This window comes from Sorex fumeus, unplaced genomic scaffold, assembly GCF_029834395.1.
Source record: "Sorex fumeus unplaced genomic scaffold, SorFum_2.1 ptg000063l, whole genome shotgun sequence".
Classification (NCBI taxonomy): domain Eukaryota; kingdom Metazoa; phylum Chordata; class Mammalia; order Eulipotyphla; family Soricidae; genus Sorex; species Sorex fumeus.
In genome coordinates this window covers 62,147,463-62,170,309 of record NW_026606120.1, presented here as the reverse complement: position 1 = coordinate 62,170,309, position 22,847 = coordinate 62,147,463, and the positions used below count along the sequence as shown (strand labels likewise).

At 56.2% G+C, this 22,847-nt stretch overlaps 1 protein-coding gene across 5 annotated transcripts in view; it reads left to right on the top strand.

The window, feature by feature from the left end:
* The window catches only part of MSI2 (musashi RNA binding protein 2), a 347,468-nt gene that overhangs the window by 267,072 nt on the left and 57,549 nt on the right, over window positions 1-22,847 (top strand). The window lies entirely within an intron of this gene.

Genomic DNA, 22,847 nt, shown 5'->3' with positions numbered 1-22,847 from the left:
AGGTGTTTAGAGGTGGAGGTTACGGTGCTAGTCAGGGAAACAGCCAAATTGACATGACCAAGGGGGCCCGTCCCCATCCCCCACTGTGTGTTCAGGTCACCCAAGGAGTGGGGAGAGGTGGCGGCGGAGGGGAAGGAGCTGTCGCTCTGGGGGGGGGGGGGCAAGGGGGGACACTTGGGTACACAACTCAGCACCGGGCCCTGGGTCCCCCCTGTGGACCCGACTCTGACCCACCTGGTGCGTCTCACCTGCTGTTCCCTCCATCCTTCTGGAAGAACACAGTGAGACCAGGGACGCCTCCCCTTGTCCTTGGGGTGCGAGTCATGGTGATGACCAGGTCAGGGGGTCCCCCAGTCTTTTCCTGGGTTTCCTCCTGGGGGTTATAGTCCCACTGAGATTCATGGGTGGACGAGTGGTGTGCAAGAAGCTGTGGGATTTGCAAGGACAGTCACTGTGAGCCTGTGACCATGGCATTACTAGTGCCACCATGAGAAAATGTGGACGCTGGTCAGTGCCTTCCCTCTGCTTTCAGCTGGGCAGGAGGGCGGCTCATTGATACCTTCACTGCTAACCATGTCCCATAGCACCCCAGATCTGAGGGGGGCCCCACGCTCGCCCCCAGCCTGTCCACACCCGCCTCCGTGCTCCAGATTCCGGAGTGAGTGGTACAGAACTGGGGCAGCCGATGGCCCTTTGTACCTTCAGGGGTGGGGGCCCCCAAAACTGAGAAGCGACCCCCACAAGCAGCCTGGTGGATGAGAGCCGGGGGCGTGGTGGGTGACCTTGGCAGGCTGTGTTGCGAAACGACCCCCAGTCCTGGCCAACCGGGGAGTGCCAGGGAGAAATGTCACAGGTTCAGGATCAGGACTCAGAGGCTGGAGCAGCAAAGCTATTTAGGTCCCAGCGAGTCTCTCTGTGAGAATTATTTTGAGCTTCACCCTGTTCCAGAAACGTTGGGATTGCGTGGCAAAACGATTGTGGGCGCCGGTAACCTGGAAAAGAGGGAGCCTCTTGGATCAGTGGAATTTATGGAGGTCCAGAGCTCTGGGCTGGCACCCCCATGTTTGAGGGGCCCAGGCACGGAGCTGCTGCCCCTAAGGAATGATCTTTCGAAGGGCCAGTCTGCTCAGGTCCTTCCTGAGGAAATCAGTTCCGAGGGCCGGAGCAGTGGCAGAGCAAGTGCAGAGGGTGGCTTGCCTTGAACGCAGCTGCTGCCTCTGTCTCGTCCCTCTCACTCCCCTCAGAGAGAAAGAAACCAGCCTGGATTCGGGACACTCTGGGCTGGCCTATCCTGGCCCTTTCGTCTTCTTGAGACAGGCTGACTGGCCTCGCTCTCTCCGGGCTCCTGTAGGTGCTAAGCCAACACCAACGCGTCAGAGGCTGGCGCCTCGTGGGGAATGCGGGACCTTCCGTGTAAAGAGCTGCTGTTCCTGCCCCAGAGACCACGGCCCTCTGCATGCCAGCCGGAGCCAGCACCTGCTCCCTGCCCAGACCCGTGCAGGAGGCGCTCGGTCTGCCGTGAGCAGCATTCACTGTCCAGAGCAGAGCTCCCAAGGTGGGCACCCCAGGTGTCTAGAGACACGCTGGTGGTGGAGAGAGGATCTGTGCTCACTGCACTGCCCCGTGAGGGTGGGCATGCCCAAGGTGCCCTGCTGGCAGGGGGAGGCAGGATCCCCCTAAAGCCCCCCCCTGCGCATGTGCACGTGCGCGCACACACACGCACACACACACATACTCATCGCTAGTGTGTGTCCACCCTTAGTGCTCAACACACACATGAACGTGTACACACACACATACAGGCTGCTCAGGGCCACTGTGTGTCCACCCTCATTGCTCAACACACACAAACACACAGGCCGCTCAGGGCCACTGTGTGTCCACCCTCATTGCTCAACATATACACATGCGCGCACACACACACACAGGCACACGCATTCAGGTCTCTGGGTCCACCCTCCCTGCTGAACACACAAACACACACACACATACACACACACACACATACATGCTCAGGGCCACTAAGTGTCCACCCACATTGCTCAACACACACACGCACACACACAGGCATGCACGCTCAGGGCCATTGTGTGTCCACCCTCACTGCTCAACACACACACGCACGCACACACACAGGCATGCATGCTCAGGGTCATTGTGTGTCCACCCTCACTGCTCAACACACACACATGCGCATGCTTGCGCATACACATACACACATACACACACACACACGGTCATGGCCGCTCATGTCCACCCTCACCGCTGAGCTCTGGGGGACAGCAGCTTCCCTGGCAGCTCCCAGTGCTCCAGTCCCACGCCTGCCTTGTGAAGCAGCCGGAGGAGGGGGAACAGCGCCTGTGAGTGCGATGGAGGTCAGCAGGGTCCTGCTAGTCGGCCCTCAGTCAGCAGCTGGCCAAGTGCCGAGTTTGTTTGCGGTTTCCTTTGTAGGGCAGGGTGCTGCCATGGTGGGTTCCAGATGCAGCAGGCAAGTTGCTCCCTGCATCCATCCTCCTCCCCCCGGCTGCCACAGTCCTCTCAGGGTCTCATGTAGGTCCCTCGGCCTCATGCGGGGGTTGTCTAGGGAACCTCCACTTTGCACTTCTCCTCGGTGCTGATTCCTTCCTTGGGGGTCAGCTGGGGGCGAAACACCCCGAGAGCACTGTGGAGCAGAATTCAGCTGCTATCTGCTGGCGGGCCGACGGGATGCCAAGGCAGACCCTGAAGGGTAGCCCCTGATGGCAGTGCCAGGGCTCAACCTAAGGGGGTCAGTGCAGGGGGTAGAGCCCCCCTGCTCTCTGGGCGAGGATGTTTCCGTCAGAGTTGGAACGTGACTGTCCGGCCCCCGCCCGGCCCCGCCCAGCAGAGCCCTGGGTCCTCTGGGGACAGTGCCAGGTGGTTCTCCAGCTTCTGCCAGGATTTTCACCCCGGCCAGCTCCTCTCCCAATCCCAGGCTCCCTTTTCTGGTCCAGAACACAAATGTGACCATTCTCCTTTCTGGCTGGCCCAGGGAGAGTGTGGCTCTGCCCATGGCCATGGGTCCACATTCATGTCTCCTGTCTGCTGCCTTGAGTCCTGTGGGAGGTGTTCAGGCAGGTGGCTCACCCATTCTCCAGACAGAAATGCTGCATGTTCTTTGGTTTTTTTTTTTTAACAGTCCCAGCAGGAATGGATTCTGCCCTGGCTGACTCGGAGCACTGCTGTCCCCTCCGAAGCCTGTGGTGGCTCGCTCTGGGTGACACTGCCGGGGAGACCCGGTGTGGGGTTGTGTCTGGCTTGTTTCTATGGCACCATCCACTACCATGTTTGAACGTCCTGTCCTTCCTGTCACTGAGGGCGGCGTGGCCAGACCTGCCTTGGCTCGGAGCACTGGTTCCGGGGAGCCACCTCCCTTGCTCGAGCTCCATGCTCTGCTCTCTGCATGCTGGAGGAACGGGAACTGCCCCTCAGCCTCCACTGATGGGGTCTGCCAGGATGAAGGCAGCAGTGTTCCGCTGAGCCCAGGGATTTACTCACTGGCCTCCTCCTTCTCCCATGGTCATCTGTCCTGATACCATCCACTAAGTGGGTTCTAGCCCCGGCGAGAGGCTTGGGGGGAGAATTGGGCAAGGAGGCTGTGGCAGATTGAAGGACTGAAGCTCTGTTTCTTTACCTGAAACTTGGTGTGGGGATGGCCCCAAAGGCTCAGGGTCAGTTCCTGGGGACACATGGTCACCACATACCGCCTGGGGTAGCCCCTGAACACCCTGAGTATGGCCCCAGAACCAGTAATAATAATAATAGAATAAATGTCATATTTGGGGGGAGTTGGGGAGGGTGCAGACAGCAGTGCTCAGGGTTTGCTTTTGGCTCAGTGCTCAAGGATCTCTCCTGGCCAGGCTTGAGGGACCGGGAGATCAAACATAGATTGGCCGTGTGTTCGGCAAGGGGGCCCTACCTGACTGCACTGTCGCTCCACCCCTGTCTGATTCAACAATTGTTAAAAAAGATAAATAACTAAATAAAACTTGGTCTGTTCCCAATGGCCCCTGGCCGAAGCTGCAAAGAACTTGGGGTGGGGGAAATCCCATTGGTATGGCAAGAAACCATACCAAGAGACTCACCCGGGCCTCTCACCGGGGCCAGAACCCACTTACTGGATGGTATCAGGAGAGAGAGAGAGGTCAGTGCTAGGCTGCGGTAGGAGACTGTGCCCTTTGTCCTTTATTCTGGTGAACGTTAGGTGCAGGGCTCTGATCAGGGAGATGTGGGTGTGGGCAGTGGCAGGTGGCATAGTGCTGTGTGTCCCTCCCCCCCCCCACACACACACATATCTGCACACTGTCCTTCACTCATTGCTCTGGGGTGATGGGGCAGAGGTTGGCACCTATACCCGCTGCCTCCTCGAGGCTGGACACAGCCTCTTCCAAACAGATGCAGGTTTCAGTTGATTGAAGGACTAAGCCTTTGCATGAGTGCCCCTTGCCATGGAGCAGCCAGCATGGCCTCAGCGCATGTGTGGCTTCAGCTCAACAGCCTCGCACTTACCCTGGGCACTTCCCAAGCCACTGAGCCTCCTACAGGCCCTTTCTCACACTGTGAGAACAGCCAGGGCTGTCTGGGTTGTTTCTGTGCTGTGGGCAGCAGTGGGGTCCCGTCTCCCAGCCTTGGGCCAGTGGAGTAAGTGCCTTTAACCACAGAACCATCTCCCAGGCCCTTGTTTGTTATGGAGATTCAAGTGTCTGTTCCCTTTATCATGTGGCATCAAAGTTTGTAAGTCGTTCCTATTTGATTTTCCATAGTTTGTATTTATTTCTGGCAGGGGGGCGGGGGACACACCAGGCAGCGCTCAGGGATCACTCCTGGGGGGCCTCAGGGGATCATAGGAGGTGCCTGGGGTTGAACCTGGGTCGGCTACATGCAAAGCAAGTGCCTTCTCTCACCAGCTGCACCCAAGGTTTATAGTTCAAAGTAGGGAAAAAGAAGCAAGGATTGGGGCAGGGAGAGATTGTGATTATGGTTGCAGGGGTGAAGGACTGCTTTTTTCTGCCAAGGACCATTGGATATTTGCAGCATCCTTCTTAGACCATAGAGGAGAGACAGATGAGCCGCAGGCAGCCAATGAGAAGCCTCTGGCTGTCCGGTCATGGGCCAGGGCCCGACTACAGGATGCTGTGGGCCTTTGATGGTGGTCCAGGGGCCCTGAGCTTGTTTGGAGGCGACAAGAGGACAGAGTTGCTGAGCCATCTGTGAGCATCTCGGGGCTGTGTTTCTCAGGAGGCCCTGCCCGGAGGGGTTGGACACTAGCCTACATCTGAGCAGGGCTGAGGGGACCAGAGAGAGGGCAGGGGTGGGGGTTGCAGAGCCAGAGCAGAAGCTGAGTCCGAGCTGGCCGGTGTGTGGTGGCACATGTTCATGGACGGAGCCACAAACAGGCCCCGTGGCAGGAGAGAAGTGCTCTCTGGGATGGAGAAGGGCTTGACTACGCCTTAGGATGCCCCACCCTGTGCCCCCTTCCTAGAGTGGCGCGGGGGTGGGGTGTTTCCCTGTCCCTAGAAATGCTGACCAAGAACAAAGCTGAGGGGTGGGTGACCAGGGAGCCACGGGGTCACCGGGCAGCCATAGATGCATCTGCAGCAGCCCAGCCAGGACCTCGCTGCCCTTCCCAGATCTCAGCAGCATGGTCACGAAATCCAGGGGTTTGCTTTCTGTTATTCTTAGAAGCCACAGCCTGGGGTGCTGAGGCGCTGAGTGCTCCCTCATTGAAAAACACACCAGCCCTTTGGTATCCCCCCCACCCCCCCTTTTTTAAGCATTCATTGTTCTCATACAGACTGGTTTGATGACTAGTTTGTTCTTTCCTGTCTCTGTCACTGTCCTCCCGTTGATCATCGATTTGCTCGAGCGGGCCCAGTAACGTCTCCATTGGAGACTTTGTTGTTACTGTGTCTGGCATATCGAATACTCTCGGTAGCTTGCCGGGCTCTCCGAGAGGGGCGGAGGAATCGAACTCGGGTTGGCCATGTTGGCTGCATGCAAGGCAAATGCCCTACCCGCATGCTTGGTAAATGCTAGGCACAGGAAAGAAGAAACACAAACCCCCAGTCCTGAGAGGGAACAGGTGCCACCACTGCCTAAAAGTGATCAAGAAATAAAATGAGGGCCGGAGTTATTGTCCAGTGGGGAGGGTCATTGCCTTGCACATGACTGATCCAGGTTTGCTCCCCGGCATCCCACCTGGTCCCCTGAGCACCACCAGGAGTGATCCCTGGGTGCAGAACTAGGAGTCATCTCTGACTCCATATGTGGCCCCCAAACAAACACATCCCCCCAAAGTGAGAGACTTTCCAGGCATCTGGATGGGAAGGCGAAGGGCTCGAGGGGCTTTGTTTGTGGGAAGGGGTCCGTGCAGGAGCACCAAGGGGGTCCACCCCGCTGCCTCTCTGGAAGGACAACTGCATGTCCCGACTCCTGCCACCTCTTGGGGCGCTACCGGCCCAGGGCTCCTGGTCAGGGTGTCCCCTGAGACATGGCTTCTCCCGTAGTGCTCCTCAGCAGAGCTCGGGAAGAACAGCCCCAAGGTCAGTGAGGCCTGCCCTGCTCGCTCCCTGCGCCCTCGTGGACAGTGCCCGCAGAGCTGCCGTCAGCCTGCAGCCGGGCTCACGGCCCCGCGCCCCTCCACTCCTGCCCTGCGCTCCGAGTGTCGGCAGGGGGAAGATGGATATCTGGATATTGAAGCTTTAAAGGTCTATAAATCCGCGTGGCTCCTCGGCCGCTGACAGCCTGAGCTCTTCCCCGCCGCACCTGACACCGGCTAATGGGTTTGCCGCTGTCGGAGGGCTTCTCCCAAGCAAGCGAAAGCGCTTCGTTAGGGGACGCGTGAAATGGCGCTGCTTGTTCCGGCGCCTTCTGGAAGCCGGAGGATCATTCTCAGATGATCTGGGGACAACGAGCTGGCACCCCTGCCGCCCGGGCCTTTCTGCAGGAGAGGCGCAGGGCAGTGTGTGGGCACGGGGAAGCGGCTCAGCTGTGCTCGTTTCGCCAGGAAGTGTGGGGCTAATTGGGAGCAGACGGGATGCCCAGGGGAAGCGGAGAGGGGACGAGCGCGAGAGGGGGAGGGTCTCCGCAAAGCCGAGGAGTGACAAATATTTGCTTGTAGAAAAACAAGAGTCAAAACAAGAGCGACTCCTAATGAGAGCTCTGGGGGCATTTCGTGCCGTGCGGATCTCAGGGGCAGCGGCGTGGGTCGGGAAGATTAGTTGCCTTGCTACTTGGCACCAGACCAATCCCTCTGCAGTATCAAGTTCCATAAGTGAGGAACAATAACAAATCATTATAAGCCCTCCGGGAGCGGCGGGTGGGCGGTGGGGAGGGGGGTCTCCCTGCTCGGCAAACACGCCCAGGTACACGTTCCTCGTGGTGCAGGGCGGACGGCCAGGGAGGGACGGGGCCTGGGAAACCCGGCGTGCTCTTCTCCCGTGCTTAGGCAAAAGTCTGAACGCCGGGGTGGGTGCTGAGAGGCCTCATCGTGAGCTGGGGATGGAATTATGCATCATGAATAAAAACCGCTGTCAACATGCATCGGTTTCAGAACATTAGAGCATATGGTATGTGATTATCTGTATTGTCAAGTGCAATAAAGTGAATTTGGATATAATAAAGAATGTAATATTTTAGAAATTTGGTAATAAACTAAGGAAGGGATGACAGCTGAGGTTCTTTAAGCCACCGCCCCCCCCCCTTGCCTACACACAAAGAAATGGAAGTTACTGGTCTCTGCAGCCACCCTGGGGTTCCCAACTTGACACAACATGGGACTCGCTCCACCCACTGGAGGTGGGTGGATGCTGTGCCTCCTTGGGATGTGGAAGGTCCAGCTCAGTGGAGGCTGCGTTGGGCCAGGGTCTAACTAAGTCATCTGAAGGACCCCTCCCCTTTTAGGGTACGGGGGCACCTCCCTGCCAGTCTCTAGTTTCTCAGTCCCCCTTTGGTCGGGGGGAAGGTGTTTCTCAGTACTCGGCAACTGAGAGAGAGAGAGAGAGAGAGAGAGAGCGCGCGCGCGTACGTGTGTGTGGTTTGGGGTGGGGGGACGGGAGAGGCAGATTTCTGGAGTCTTCATCTCGCAAGACCACATGACCCCACGTGCACAGTGAGACGTGGAGACCACCCCCGCTGAGGGCACAGTGAGTGCCCTACCCAGCTCGGGCTCTCCACAGCCCTGAGATGGTACCAGCTCCTCCTGCTGGGGAGAAACAGGCTCAGACAGTCCACTGCCCACTAGGGGCCAGTTCACGGTTGCAGGCCATGTTGGAGTCCAGCAGCACCCATACTCTTTCTCCCCAGTACCTTCTCTACAGAGTAGGGGGCTCCTTTGGGTCACAGCCCACAGTTCAGCTCCAGGTCCAAAGCTTTCATTCTCTGAGTGCCCACGGTCTGCGTGGGGTGTTCCAGGAAAAAGGCACCACCGGGTGACCGGGTGGGTTCTCTCCTTCCCCAGGGGGCCACCTGGGTTGATCAGCATTCCCCTCACCTGCTCTTCTTTGGCTTTATTTTTTTTTCCTGGGGTGGGAGTGTCCTGGCTCCATCATACCCCAGGGAGTTCATAGCTCACGGCAGGACCTGTTTCCCTACTTCTGACCTGGTGCGGGGTGGGGTGCTTCCCCTGACCTCTGCCTTCTGGCCCTGGGACTTGAAGCAAACCGCAGGTGTGGTCTTGCCTGCATGAGCCCTTGCTCTACCCTGGTCTCCTGTGGCCCAGCAAGTTGGTTGGGAGCTGTGTAACCACAAGATAAATAGGTGAAGGTGGTGGTGGGCGATGGTGGCATGGTCTCTCTCACCCACCACATGTGTTCAGTGGCCATGAGCCACTTTCCTACCCTGGCCTATAGCCGCCTCCAACGGATGCGTGAAGGAAGGAACAGGGCCCCCAGGCTGGTTGGTGATCAGTTACCATTTATTCCATTCTCCCCACGTGCCTGTTCCAGCCTCACCAAGCGCCTCATCCCAGTCTCACACTGCCCCTCATTCCCATCTCCTTCTGTCCCCCATGCTAGTCTCTGCGAGCTCCTCCGTCTCACCTCACCGACTGCCCTCATCAGGTAGCACAATCAACGTATGAAAGTTCTTCCTTCTGATAAGACAAAGATCTCCTGCAGCTAGGAGACCAGCTCAAAGGCGGAAATAACACCTAGGGGGTGTGTTTTTCCTTTCCTTAGTCCAATAACCATTTAAACATTCATCTTAATTCTACCTCTGAATATTAGTCATTTTGTATGGACACAGTAAGTAAGAGATACATTAAGCTTATAGGGTTGCTCTCCTGGGGTCATCTCACTATAGACCCCAGACTACAGTGCTCAGGCCACATTAGTTGTTCCTACCCTAGCAGGGTCCTAATCCGATTGTTACTCTTTGGATCGTGACAGAATTTGTCCATGACCGTGCTCTTAACTTATATTTAAGTATTATGGTGGTTGGCCTGCCCTTTTCGATGCCAGGGTAGCTCACAGCTTGCCCTGGGTCCGTCCAGTCCCTCATCGGCAACCTGCTTTTGGTGTGCTAGGAACTAAGGGCAACTGAGGCTTAAGTCGAGAAAACAGATGCCAAGGAGAGAATATTATTCAGAGTCAGTTAACTCACAAGTTACAAAAGCAGAGCATTAGCTGCCTTCCTGTGTCTATACAAAAAAGGACATTGCTCTAAAGTAATAAACTATGCAGAAGGACAGAAGGGAAGAAGAAAAGCAACATTTCACTTACAAATACAAATCCAGAGATTCCTGAGGAATTTTACTTTACAAGTCACAGGTACTGCTTAGGGGAAAATGGTGATTAACTGGTTGGGGAAGAGAGCCAGAGAAGGGGATAAAGATAAGAGGGATGGGAGTGCCTTGGGAGCACTGTGATGGGTGTAACCCAATAAACCTAAGCTCCCCATGGCCAGGGAGAAAGGACAAGCCAATGTTATCCTACAGGGAGCGAGGCCGCCACCAGGCACAGACCAGAGCAGAGACATAGGAGAAAAGAAGATGACTGGTCAGTCCATTTCTTGCCTGGACACTCTCTGGTTCCCAGGGCACAGGCTCCGCAGGGAAGAACAGGACCACTTTCTGCCTGGGATAAGTGTAGGTGCCGAGGAATCCAGATTCCCCCTGGCCCATCCTCCCGGAGGCAGCAGTGCCAGTTAAGCCTTTGCTGGAGGCCCACTCGTGCCATGTAATGTTGGGGACACAGGCTTCTAGAAGAATCTCAGACATGCTGGGAGCCAGGCCGGAACAGCAGGTACAGCCCGAACCCTAATGCTGGGTCTGTGGGTCAACATTGCCCCCCACCCCTTCACAGATAGAGGTTGGAATCAGGATGCAAGGCTGACCCCACAGCCCAGATATCGGACACATTCCTCACTTCCTACTCAGAGTTCCCAGGGGCCCCCGCAGCCTCACTGGGCTCCTTCTCCTGCCCACGTTGCTCTCACCCTTCCACTCCCCTCCTCAAACCCTCCCACCAGGCGCTTCAGGGTACAGTCACCTAGAGCGACATCCCAACTCAGAGCTGTAGCCACAGACTGGAGTCCCGCCCTGCCTCTTGCATTTCAGCCAGAATCTGCTCTTAGAACCTGCAGGGTTTGCCACGGGACCCTTGGAGCCCGGGTGTTCCTAGGGCTGCCTGCGGACCGCCACCCACCAATCGCCCAAGAGCTGCCGAGGCTGAACTGAAGGCTCCTAATGATCTGTGAATGCATTAATCCCACTCTCTGTTAATTAACAATATGATAAAACCGGCATTTCCTAAGTCGTCACTTAACACGTGCTTTAGCAATTATGTACTTAGTGGTTTGGATTCCGAATGCTAATAGAATGAAACTTTAATGAAGATGTGATGCTATGAAGGATGGATTGAGAAGAGTTCGGGAATGGGGGCTGCTAGGGTGTTGGGGAGCGGGGCCATCTGTGTGAAGGGTGACCCCCACACACACTCCCTCGCGCTGAGCTGGAGGGCCTGCACACAACTGGCTCTTGGCTTCCTGGAATTTTGAATCCAAGGCTTCTCCTTGGGGTTGGGGGGGCGGTGCACCCTTGGGGACCAGAGGTGTCTCCACCCACCCTGACTTCAGGCCCCGACCCCTGCTCTCCCCATTCCTTCCTTGGCCAGAGCCGGAGGCTCCAGCATTTGTTACTGTGTAGGAAAAAAATTTGCATGCTCTCCTTATCTATCTTAATTTTCTTTATTTTCTTTTTTTTTATTTTGGGGTCACACCCGGCGATATACAGGGGTTACTCCTGGCTCTGCACTCAGGATTTACTCCTGGCGGTGCTGAGGGGACCATATGGAATGCTGGGAATCGAACCCAGGTCGGCCGCATGCAAGGCAAACGCCCTACCCGCTGTGCTATCTCTCCAGCCCCAGTTTTCTATTTTTATTTCTATGTGTACACTATGTATTTTTTATAGAGTGAGATATAAATGCGTTTTAAATAAGCCTCATTTAGAATTTTGTTTATTAAAATAATTTTAGAGCAATATGATCGGATGTGCTCTGGTAGGGGTATTTGGGGTCACTCCCAGCAGTGGTTGGGGAACCCCTGTGATGCTGGGGATTGAACCCAGGCCTCCTACGCCTCCTACGTGCCAAGCCTGTGATCTCTTAGCCATTGAGCTCTCTTTCTGGATGCTAAACACACTTGTGCTCTCTCTCTCTCTCTCTCTCTCTCTCTCTCTCTCTCTCTCTCTCTCTCTCTTTCTCTGTGTGTGTCTCTTGCTCTCACTCTCTCCTCTCGCTCTCACTCTCTCCCCTCTCTCTCTTTCCCTCTCTCCTTGATTTAACACTTTGTGATCCAAATCTAAAAGGTTGGGCTCTACATTTAATTTATTTTGAAACTTGGTTTAAACGCCTGTCATAACTGAAAAATATACCTCACAAGATATACAGATCCCAGCGGAAGAAGCACATTCGCCGTGCTGACTAAATCATGATACTAATTTTTCAATCCCATCCTCCAATTATGCAAAGGATTTTGTTGAAATTCAGCTTGTAAATTTCCATCTTCCCCGATGTCAATCAGTTTTTCATGCAAATTAATCAAGTGTTGAATTTTTATATATTTAACAAATGGGCTCAGAAAACTCCACTGAAATGCGCTCTCTCTCTCTCTCTCTCTCTCTCTCGTTCTGACGGTTCTGTGGTCATGTTTTAAAGGCAGGCAGATACTAGAGCTTTGTATTTGGCCCAGTCATAGAGGTTGTTAACGGCAAAACCACAGAACAGAGATGTTTTCCAAAGCATTTATTCTCCCAGTGCTTTCTCTGCCGTGCTGGTAGCTGTTGAAAGGGGTTTTCTCTCCCCTGGCTCCTGCCTGTCCCGGCTGATCAGAACTGTCAGCAGGCGCGTCTGCAGAGAGTGTGCTGAGTGGAGAGGGGGCAGCTGGCCAGTCTCTGACAGCGGCGGCTCTGCTGATGCCTGGGGTTTTCTCCAGTGGGCTTCGTCTTCACTGCTCATTTTCTGGAGTTCCATTACTGTGAGCCAGTGGATACTCACTGGTCACCCCTACACCAGCAAAGCTGTTAGCAGGTGGTAAATGAGGCGTTTCTGAACACACGCAAACACATACACACACATACACACACACACACACACACACACACACACATGCTTGCCCACACATGTAGCATTTGCTCCTTCCTCTCACATCTGTCATCTCACATGGGTCTCAGACCAAGAAACGGGGCTTGGCCTATCCCAGCATACATGTGACATGTACACAGGGCCGATAGCATGTTTGGATGAAAAATACAAATTGGGTATTTGACCTGCCTTCCCCCGAGCCCCCCCACAATGTCTCCTGATCCCAACTGCACTTTGTTTCCTGGAGGGGCTTTCGAGGGGGGTAGGGCTAAGGGGCTACTTCTGGCTGAGTTTGGTGGAAGAGCTGTACCGGGGGTCGGACAGGGAGGAGTGTGTGCCAAGCAGGCACCTCACCCTTCTCCAGTGGGCTTCATCTTCACTGTACGCGCCCCCTGTATGTGTCTGAGTCACTCAGAAGTTCCAGATCCCAATGCTGGCTGCTTGCTCCAGACCCCAGGTGGGTCGAGGGGAGGTGTGGTCTGGGCATTGGTATTTCCACATGTTTTTTCCTAAGCTATTCTGATGTCCAATCTGCTCTTCCAGACCAGTGCTCTTTACATTTTAATTTGCATAAATGTCCTAGAGGAAGGTGTTAAAATGCAGATTCTAGTTGAGTGGGGAGGCGGTTGGGAGGAGGGAGTGGCACCTGGCATTTTTCCCAGCAAATCTGGGTCTGGTGCTGCAGTTCCTGGGGTGGTGGTGGGGGGAGCACACTCTGAGGAAGGAAGGAGCCTCTGGACTGTGCCCCTTCACCCCTCCTTCGGTCTCTTCACCTGTGCCCTTGTCTGAGCTGAGGAGTCCCCGGGCCCCTCCCCTCATCCAGCTGGGCCTCTGGGGTGTGCTTCTCTCCCGAAGATCTGCCCTCCAGATGTTGAGAACAGCCCCCTACAGGCCAGAGCCCAGAGTGCCTCCTCCTCTGCATCGTGCCTGGGGTGGGGTGGGGGGCGCCTCAGATGTGGCAGCACCCCCAGCCCATAGCCCCAAGAAGCTGTTCTCTACTGCGCCAGTGTAGATTGTATGGCTAGGGGGGGACGGGGTCAGGGGGGCCTTCGAGAGGGTTTTGGATCCACAGAGTCTGTCGGCACCAACCCAAATGCCCACCTTCATGGGGCGGGAATGAGCTTCCCACCCGTGTTCTATCCGCTCCCCGACCCCGGCTCGGAAAGACGGGCTGTTTGGGAGCCAGGAAGGCCACGGCCGAGTTGCCGCACGCCCGTGCCCTTGCTCCAGCTGCACGCACGACCTCGGCCGCCTCCGCCCCGCTGGGCGCGCGCCGCAGCCCTGGCACCTTCGCGGGGTCCTGATCCGAGCCAGTTGTCTAGCGATTTAATTTGGTGAATTTACCACTGCGTCCCAGAGTTTATATTGGCACTTAACAGCAGTAATATGTGTCTCTCTCGCCAAGAACTGACTATTTTCCCGACCAAGATGGAACACCACGCACACACACACACACAAAAAATAGGTTTGTAAACTAATCTGCTGCCCTGACAAGTGTCATTCACAGAATCAGTGCTCTGGAGCGCTGCGGAATGAAATGAGGTGGGCGCAGGGTGGGGGCTGGCCGGAGCACAGGTGCTCTTTCCCCTGCGGTTATCAAGAGGCCGGGATGAGGTGCCCTGGCCCTGAAGCCGCAGGCCCTTTCAAATCATGCTATCAGTATTCATGGCAGATTTCTCGCTTAGAAAAATGGTTTGGGGATGGTTGGAGGGCTTGGACTCCCTCCGCCGCCCGCCCTCCTGCCAGGATCTCGCTCTCTCTCCCTTCCCACCCAGAAACTTCCCCACCTCCCGCCCTCCTCCCTTCCTCTTCCTCCCCCAGCACTCACAACCTCACTGGCACCTCTCCAGCCCCCATGGGCACCTCTGCCCGGGGTGCCTGCTGTGAGTCCCGCCGTGGGCTAAATCACTCTTGCTTGAGGATTTGGTTAGTAGACATACACCCCACCCCTCACCACCTCTCCAGGACCCCCTGGAGCGGAAGCAAGGGTAGCGTGGTTTACACTTTAGTATGAACAAATTTTCTGTCCTTTCCTCAGCCTGGGAGGGAGATGTTGCATCTCTACACGGCACCCCCGTACCCACTTCCTGGGCTGGGGGCTGTCCAGTGGCGGGGGCGGGGGGAGGCCAGCTTTGATCAGAGACACTTGTACAGCTCTGTTTTTTTTTAATTCAGAATGTTAATTTTATTGTTTTTATTATTTTGGGGTTTTTTTCTTGCTTTTTGGGTCACACCCAGCGATGCACAGGGGTTACTCCTGGCTCTGCACTCAAGAATTACTTCTGGCGGTGCTTGGGCGACCATATGGGATGCTGGGAAGTGAACCCAGGTTGGCCATATGCAAGGCAAATGCCCTACCTGGTGTGCTATTGCTCCAGCTCCTGTTGTTGTTGTTATTATTATTATTATTATCACTGTGAGATACAGTTACAAAGCGTTCCTGTTTGAGTTTCAGTTATACAATGATCGAACACCCATCCCTCCACCAATGCACACCTTCCACCACCAAGGTCCCCAGTATCCCCCCATCCCACCCCTCCACCTGCCTCTATGGCAGACAGTCTCCCCCATGCTCTCTTTTGTATTGCTTGTTATGAATAATACAGCCCTTGTTGTTTACTCGCTCTGACAAGAGGAGCGTCGGGAGATTCCCTTTGCCCTGCAAAGTACTGGATTCTTTGGACCAAATGGTCTCCTGTCTCGGCTAACCCTGAGTGGGGAAACCCTGAGTCTGACTGAGCCAAGTCAGACTTGGGGGGGCATCAGAGCCCTCCCCCCACTCCACCCTCTGAGAGCTGGTTAAAATGCAGATTCTGAGGGTCAGAGAGATCCTACAAGAGTTAGGCACTTGACTGCCTTGTGTGTTAGTCCACCCGTGAGTGGACCCTTGGCATCACACATGATCCTTTAAGCAGAGCCAGGAGTCACCCCCGAGCACCTCTCAGGTGTGGCTCAGCCAGGTGCAGAGTCACACCTGTGGGACCGGGCAGGGCACAGGGCTCTGCATCTCTCCACGAGCCCTTCCTCCATGCTGCCAATGAAACTCTCCTTCGGGGACCACGCAGGGGGGTATCCATGGCCAGTCCTGCGGCCCCAGGAGCCTGCTGGGGGAGGAAGGACTCATAACAACAGCAGCGGGTGCTGACCATTGGAGGGTGAGTGCTCCCGTCTCAAGGTCAGGGGTTGGCGTGCGCCTCGTCGTTGTCGTCAGGCTGAAAAGGGAAAGAAAAGCACCTTTTCCAAGATGAGAAATTGGCTGCCCGCCGGCAGATGCGGCTTCCTGTTAATTTTGGGGATTGGGTTTCCTGCTGTTCCTCTGCACTCCCTGGGCAACCTGAGAGGGGGCTGTGGCTGGCATCAGATTCCCTGCACACCTGAGCTGGTGCCCCCTCCTCCCCGGTCCCCAGGACCCCCTCCCTGCTCCCTCGTGGCTGGGTGGCGAGGCGCAGGTGCTAGCTCCCCCTCCCACTGACGTGGAGTGTGGGGCTGGGGACGCCCCAGCCTCGCCTGTGCGCCCGGCAACTTGTAATTCCCCGCAGCCCTGGCCGGCTCCGCACGGCCGCGGAGAAATATGACCAGGCAAGTTGAGAAAATAAATTAAACTAAGTGTCAACTTTTCTTGTTTCTCTCCTCATTATTAAGAGCTGGAATGGGGCTCGTTTATCAAGCAGGGGGAGAAATTAATTGACACGGCTTTAATATCATGATGTCTGGCGTGTCTGGTCACATTCCTTCATTTTGGGGAAAGGCATTTTATTATCATTTACGGCAGCCAGCTGCCAGGCTCCTGGTGTAAACGAGGCGGCAGGTGCATGAGCGATGCCTCGGGGAGGGACCTTGGGGGCCACATGGGGGGGGGGGCGCATGGCAGGGAGGAGGGGCTGGCTCAGGGAGGGCCCCCCTGGCCAGGGAGCTGGACACGGGACGGAAAGGGGGCGCAGGCCCGTGCAGGTTGGTTCTGGTGCCTCTGCCGCCACCTTCCTCCTGCCTGCCTGTCTGGGTCACGGGCTGTGGCCATCGTGGGGCGGCCGCGTCCAGGTCTGGTTCTTTGTTCTGGATTGGGCCATGGCCGCCCTGTGCGTCCTTCCCTGCAGCCACTGGTCTGGGAGCCAGTTGACTGTGCCAGGCGTCCGGCTCATCTTGAGTTGGTATGTGTGCCTGGGGTCTGGGACAGGGGGTCTGGGCCCGCCCCCCGGCTGGCGCTGGCTCCGGAGACTCTCTGGTCATCCTGTCTGTGGGGGTCCCCCTGGGCATTGTGGCCCAGAGAGCCTCATTCTCCCTCAGCCACCCTCACTCTCAGTGCTCAGACTCAGGAACCCACCCTGGTCTGTCTGTGGGTCCTTTGGGTGAGGGCCTGCTGCCCAGCAGGTGGGGTTCTTGGTGGGACCCACAGGACAAGGTGGGGTCCCAGTGTGGACGTCTGTGTCCAGGGCTGAGAGTCGGTGTTCGTCCCTGCCCTGGGGAGGCGTGAGAAATAGCTGGGGGCATGGATGGCTGCTCCTGAATGGACTGTCCACGTCTCCTTGGCTCTCCCCGGGGTGGGTGGGCCTTCTCCATCACACAGAGAGCCCAGGGCCACTCCCAGCCACACTCTGACAGCTGGCGGGGTCCTGTGGTTATGTGCGGCTCGGATGATGCTGGGGCCCCAGCCATGCTGGGGGTCAGTGTCAAGGCCTCAGGCTGACAGAGTGGCACCCCTAAGGCTCCAGCCTCCGGAAGTGTCTTTGTGGGGGGAGCTGGGCTACAGCCAGCAGTGCTTGGGGGCTGCTTCCCCCCATGCTCTGGGGACTGGGAGGTGCTGGGGATGGAACCGGGGTCAGCCACGTGTAAAATGAGCATCCACATCTGTACTCTCTCTCCCACCCCAGCCTTCTGTTTGGTTTTTTTCCTATTTAAAAGTTTATTGTCATTGGAAAAACAGAACAAGAAATCCTATACCTTAAGGCACTTTACATTCACCTCTTAGAATATTTAATGGTACCAGTTAAGGATGTTATTTTACTTGAGAGAGGGAAAAAAACCCACCAGCTTCTTGAAACAGCTGCAGATTTCTTTCACTGAGGTCTCATGTTAAAGTGATTTGAACTCTTTGAGAAAACTTGGTATAGTACTATAAAACTAAAGTACCAAGATTAAGTTAGGAACCCTTTTTTTTTTTTTCTTTGGTTTTGGTATTGGAGCCATATTCCTGGCTCTGTGCTCAGGGATCTCTCCTGGCACACCTCAAAGGACCATAGGGGTGCTAGGAATTGAACTAAGGTCACCGAGCCTTCTGGTTTGGGTTTGTTTGTTTGTTTGTTTGTTTTTAAGATGTTGTGGAGCATGGGCTCTGCACTAGGAGGCCCAGGTTTGGTCCCCCTAGCAGAGCGGGGAGCAGCTGGGTGTGGGTCCAAAGCGGAAGGAAAGAGTAAGAGCTGTTTGGCCTGTGGGTGGCTCCTGGGACCCTGGCGGTAGAAGGACTCGGTATAGTGGTGAGGGAGGGGGGCAGTGGTGTCCTACTCTCCCCAAAGCACATACTGTTTGGGGGTGCATGCAGACATCTGCTGCATTTCTAGCCTGCTGCCTGGAGTGCTCACTCCCTCGGGCCCCGCCTGGGCCCTGGGTATTACGGGGAGCATTGTCACAGGAAGGACCAGCTGTTTTCCCGAGAACAGAACAGTTCCATCTTGGGGGGACACTACTCTGGGGCACCCCATTTGCCTCTGAGTACCCTCGTGAGACCCTGCTCCCCACAGCCAGGCCCAGGTGACCCTGAATGTTCTGAGTTAGGGGTGGGGGGCCTGCCAGGGTGGTTCCCCTCCAACAGACACACCACCAAGTCGAGACCCTGGGGGGATGCCCCCCACCCACCCCCGGCCCAGTCTCCCACCTTGTGTGTGTGTGTCTTGGGACCATCCGTCCGTCTGTGAGCACTTCGCTTGAGTCTCGGAAGCCCTGGTGATAGTCTCCGGAGACGCAGGGAGAGGAGCCTGCCTGGGCTCCTGGGTGCAGCCTGTCTTGCTCCACGGCCACCCGTGACCCTGCAGTCCTCCCGCCAGCCCACCCAGAGCTGTGCCTTGGGGCCCAGGAGAATGAGGTGGGGGAGTGATGCGAAACCGAAGTGATGTCACCGCCCTCTGAATGCGGATCCGAACCGCTGGCTGGTGGGTACTGTCCAGCATGGGGCTGGCAATGGGAGGGTTGGAGGCACCCTGGGTGGGCTCGCCTGCCGTGTCTGGGGGGGCTCTGGGCTCTTCCTGGCCTTCCGCCACCCCGCCCCGCCCCTGGAGCCAGGCCTGCTCACTCTGGCCTGCAGGGTGATGCCTTAGGCACCACCAATTGCTTGTCTGTGTCCGTTGACCTATATGACAAGGGAAGAAAATTATTTTTAAGGCGATGAGGAGCCTCTTCCCTGGTTCCCCGGCTGACCTAGAAAGCTTTTTCTTTGCAAGTTAACTGTTGGCTGCTCCTCCGAGGCTGCCTGCGAGCGAGCTGCTTTCATTTGGAGGTGTCTTGTTTTCAGATGTCTGTTCTCTCGTGAGTGGGGCGTGCATGTGTGCGTGTGCGTGTGCGTGCGCGTGTGTATGTGTTTTGTACCTTTGTATTATGCAGTTGAATATTCAGTTTCGTGCATTTGAATAGAAGAGGAGGGAAAGGTTTGACTGTTGCACAGTTGCTTATCTCTTAAATAGCGCTTACCTGTTACTTTCCAATAATAGCCCCATTCAGGAGAAGCACTTTCACTTTTCAAGGCTCCTGTCAGCTGCTACCCCATTTGTGTCTGTTTTATGATCCCTTTGGGGGGGGGTTCACCTTCCTACCACCTTGTTTGTCCTGCTTTCACTGACCCCGGGAGCCCCCCAAGTAGCGTGGGTGCAGTTAATGGGGGAGGGGGGGCGTTGGGGGTTGCCTTCCATGCACAACCAGGAGAGGGTCCTTTTGCAGAATGGCAGGTGATGCCTCTGGCAAACTTGTCTCCTGTGCCCCGTGATTTGACAGACAGCCCAGGCACAGGCAAGCGATTGGTGGTCGTCAGGAGGACCACTGCAGGCCTGAGTTAACAAGCCTAGTTACAGGGGAGTGGGCAGGCCAGGAGAGCCCAGGGCCCCAACAACACCGCAGCATGCTGGCCCAGGATGCTTCCATCACTGCCTCCGTCTCCCGCTGCCAGTCAGGTGGGGTAGGAGAAGGGCGAGGCACTTGGCTTGCTGCAGCTGATCCAGTTTAATTCCAGGCACTGCATATGGTCGGTCCCCCGAGCCCCGCCAGGAGGGAACCTGGAGGGCAGAGCCTGGGTAGTGGGAAGACCCAAGTGCCACCAATATGGCCCAGAGTTTAAAAAGTTCAAGTGGTCCATTTGGGAAGAAGCACACCCAGTGGTGCTCAGGGACCATTTCTCACTTTATTATGCTCAGGGCTCACTCCTAACAGAGCTCGGGGAACCGTATATAGGGGGCAGAGGTAGAGCCTGCCTCAACCACATGCAAGGCAAGCAGCTTACCCCCAAGTGTCACCCTGGCCCAAGTTGGTACATTTTATGGCTTGGATATTTGACTCAATTGGGAAAATAAAAATTATTATTATTATTATTTTGCTCTTGGACCATGCCCAGCTCTGCATGTATGCTCAGGGTTCACTCCTGACTCTACACTCAGGGATCACTCCTGACTCTCTGCTCAGGGATCACTCCTGGTGGTGCTCAGGGGACCCTATGTAGTGCCAGGAACTGAACCCAGGTGGCCAGGTGCAAGGCAAATGCCCCAGTGCTATCCTGTCACTCGGCCCCTTATAAAAAGATGTCCATACCCTGAAAGGACTTGTGGTCCCTCATTTGGCTGGTGATTCTGCCTTTCCTGCCTCAGGTGTACTTGGGGGCAGGAAGGGGGGAGGGGGGTCCTCACCACCGAGTCATAGGCTCCTTGTGAACTCGCGTGCACTTGAGAGCTAAAAATGATGATACCTTAAGGAATAACATTTATTGGTAATTAAGTGTTTTATGGCTTCTTTGCTTTCTCTGAATGGAATAAATAAATATTTTAGACATAATCAAGTTTGTTTTCTCAATTTGGGCCCAACAGACAGGGAGGCAGGAATGATATAGATCTTTAAAATGCCACAAATGAGTCTTGACATCGCGGAATTATTAGGCGTTGGAGGTGCGGGCAGGCCCTGAGATCCCAGGCTCTCTTGTTTCTCGTCAGGAAAATCATCTTCGTGATCCGTGGAGCTGGAGCTCTGCGGGAACGAGGCTGGGGCCGGCAAGGGGATCAGCTACACTGAGCCTGTGCTTCTCTGCCCACCCCACTCCTCGGAGCCAGTACAGTGGTCGAGTCCTGGGTCCGAGGTGTTGGATCTGGTGGGCAGACAGTGAGGAGGGCGCCAGCCCCAGGCGGGGGATGGGGTGGGAGTGCAATGGGAAAGCAGCTTCTCTGGGCCCAGCCCCTCCCCGCAGTGATGCTCCTCCCAACCTCCCCACCCCTCACTCTGCTCTGGCCCTGGTGGTCAGCGACTCCACAGCCTTTGCCCATGGCTAAGGTGGCTTTGCTCATCCCCCCACCCTTGCCCACCTCTTTCCAGAGCACAGGCCAGGTGGACAGAGGAGATGGGGTGGGACCTGCCCCCCGCAGGGCTCGGGGCTGGAAACCCCACTCCTCACGGCTGCCGTAACCGAAACTGGAGAGTGACCAGCAGCAGAAATCATTTCTCTTGGGGCTGGAGAGATAGCACAGTGGGTAGGGTGTTTGCCTTGCACGCGGCAGACTCGGGTTCAATTCCCAGCATCCCGTATGGTTCCCTGAGCACCACCAGGAGTAACTCGTGAGTGCAGAGCCAGGAGTAACCCCTGTGCATCGCCAGGTGTGACCCAAAAAGAAGGAAAAAAAAAATAGAAATCGTTTCTCTTGCTGCCGTGGACACAGCCGTGTCCAGTGCTGGGGTTGGTAGGAGGGCGGAGCTGGGCCTTGCGTCCAGGGCATAACCTGGCTTCTGCTCCCACCCTGGTTCTGGCCCCTTGGCTCGTGGCTACATCCCCCCAGTCCCTCCTCTGGCCACTGTAACACCACCAGCCTGGCCGGCACCTCCCACCCCTGGTCTCTCCACTCTTTTGGCAAAGCTCCTGCCACTGGGTGCAGAGCCCCTAAAGCCTGCGGGATCTCTTCCTGACCTCTCCTGGCGGGCCATCACCTGTCCAACTAGGGTCATGTCCCAAGGTCACGGTGATAGCTCTTGCCACCTCATCCGTTCCTCTCATCCTGGCTAGCAGAAAGGCTCCTCCCTAAGAGCCCCCACTTTTCCCCATCCCACCCCCTCTCAGGCTGCTTCCAAAATCGGCATGTTGCCTAGGTTGAGGCTCAGACTGGGGGCCAGGGGGGCCCTCACAGACCCCTCAGGCCAGGAGTGGAGGTCGCTCTAAGAGAGGGTAGCCCTGCTTGACTGCAGAGGGGACCTGTCTCATGCCTTTTCGAGCAGAAACGGGCCCTTCTGTGCTGTGCAGAGTCTGAGTGCGCCCCTGAGGACCTAGAGGGAAGGTGGGGGGTGGCTGAGCTGCCTGGGGGGGACTCCTACAGAGCCCCACACTCTGGCTGGAGCCCCTGGTCCTCTGGAAGGGCACTGTGTGCTCATCCCACTCAGAGCTGGACTCCGGAAGGGTGGTCTGCAAGACGGGCGTTCATCAAAGAGGCAGCGGCCTCTGCGTGTCCTGCCTCATGACAGAATTAACAACAGGGAGGAGGGGACGCTCCCCACAAACAGACACGGGTCTGTAATCTGGCCTCCTGCCTCTTCTGTCCTCAGCTGCCTCTTCCGCCATGGGTGGGTGGGTGAGTGGGGGAAGCCGTCCTGGAGGAGGGTCTGTGCGGGAAGGCGGCAAGGTGGGTGCACAGCTGGGGCTGCCGGCTGGCACCCCTGGCTGGGGGTGTGCCAGGAGGAGAGAGATGGGCAGGAGCGGGGCGGGAGGAACTCGGATGCTGAGCAGTGGTCGGCTGCCAAAACCCGTCAGTATGGCTTGTCTAGCAAAGCCGGTCTCCAGCCGAGCAAACACAGTGGCTGGCTGACGGGCTGACAGCAGGCATCAAACAGTCTTAAACTGCCCCAAATCCGCAGCGCTTTTGAAGCAGCAGCAGAAAAAGGATGCCTGCACGGAACAGAGGCCTGGGACTTTTAATAGTTTCTTCCGTGCCTCAGGATGTCCTGATGAGGTATTAGAGGAAGTAATTCAGGAAGAAAAGGACAAATAACCGGCTCCGTCTGGAGGCCGACCCGAGGGCTGGC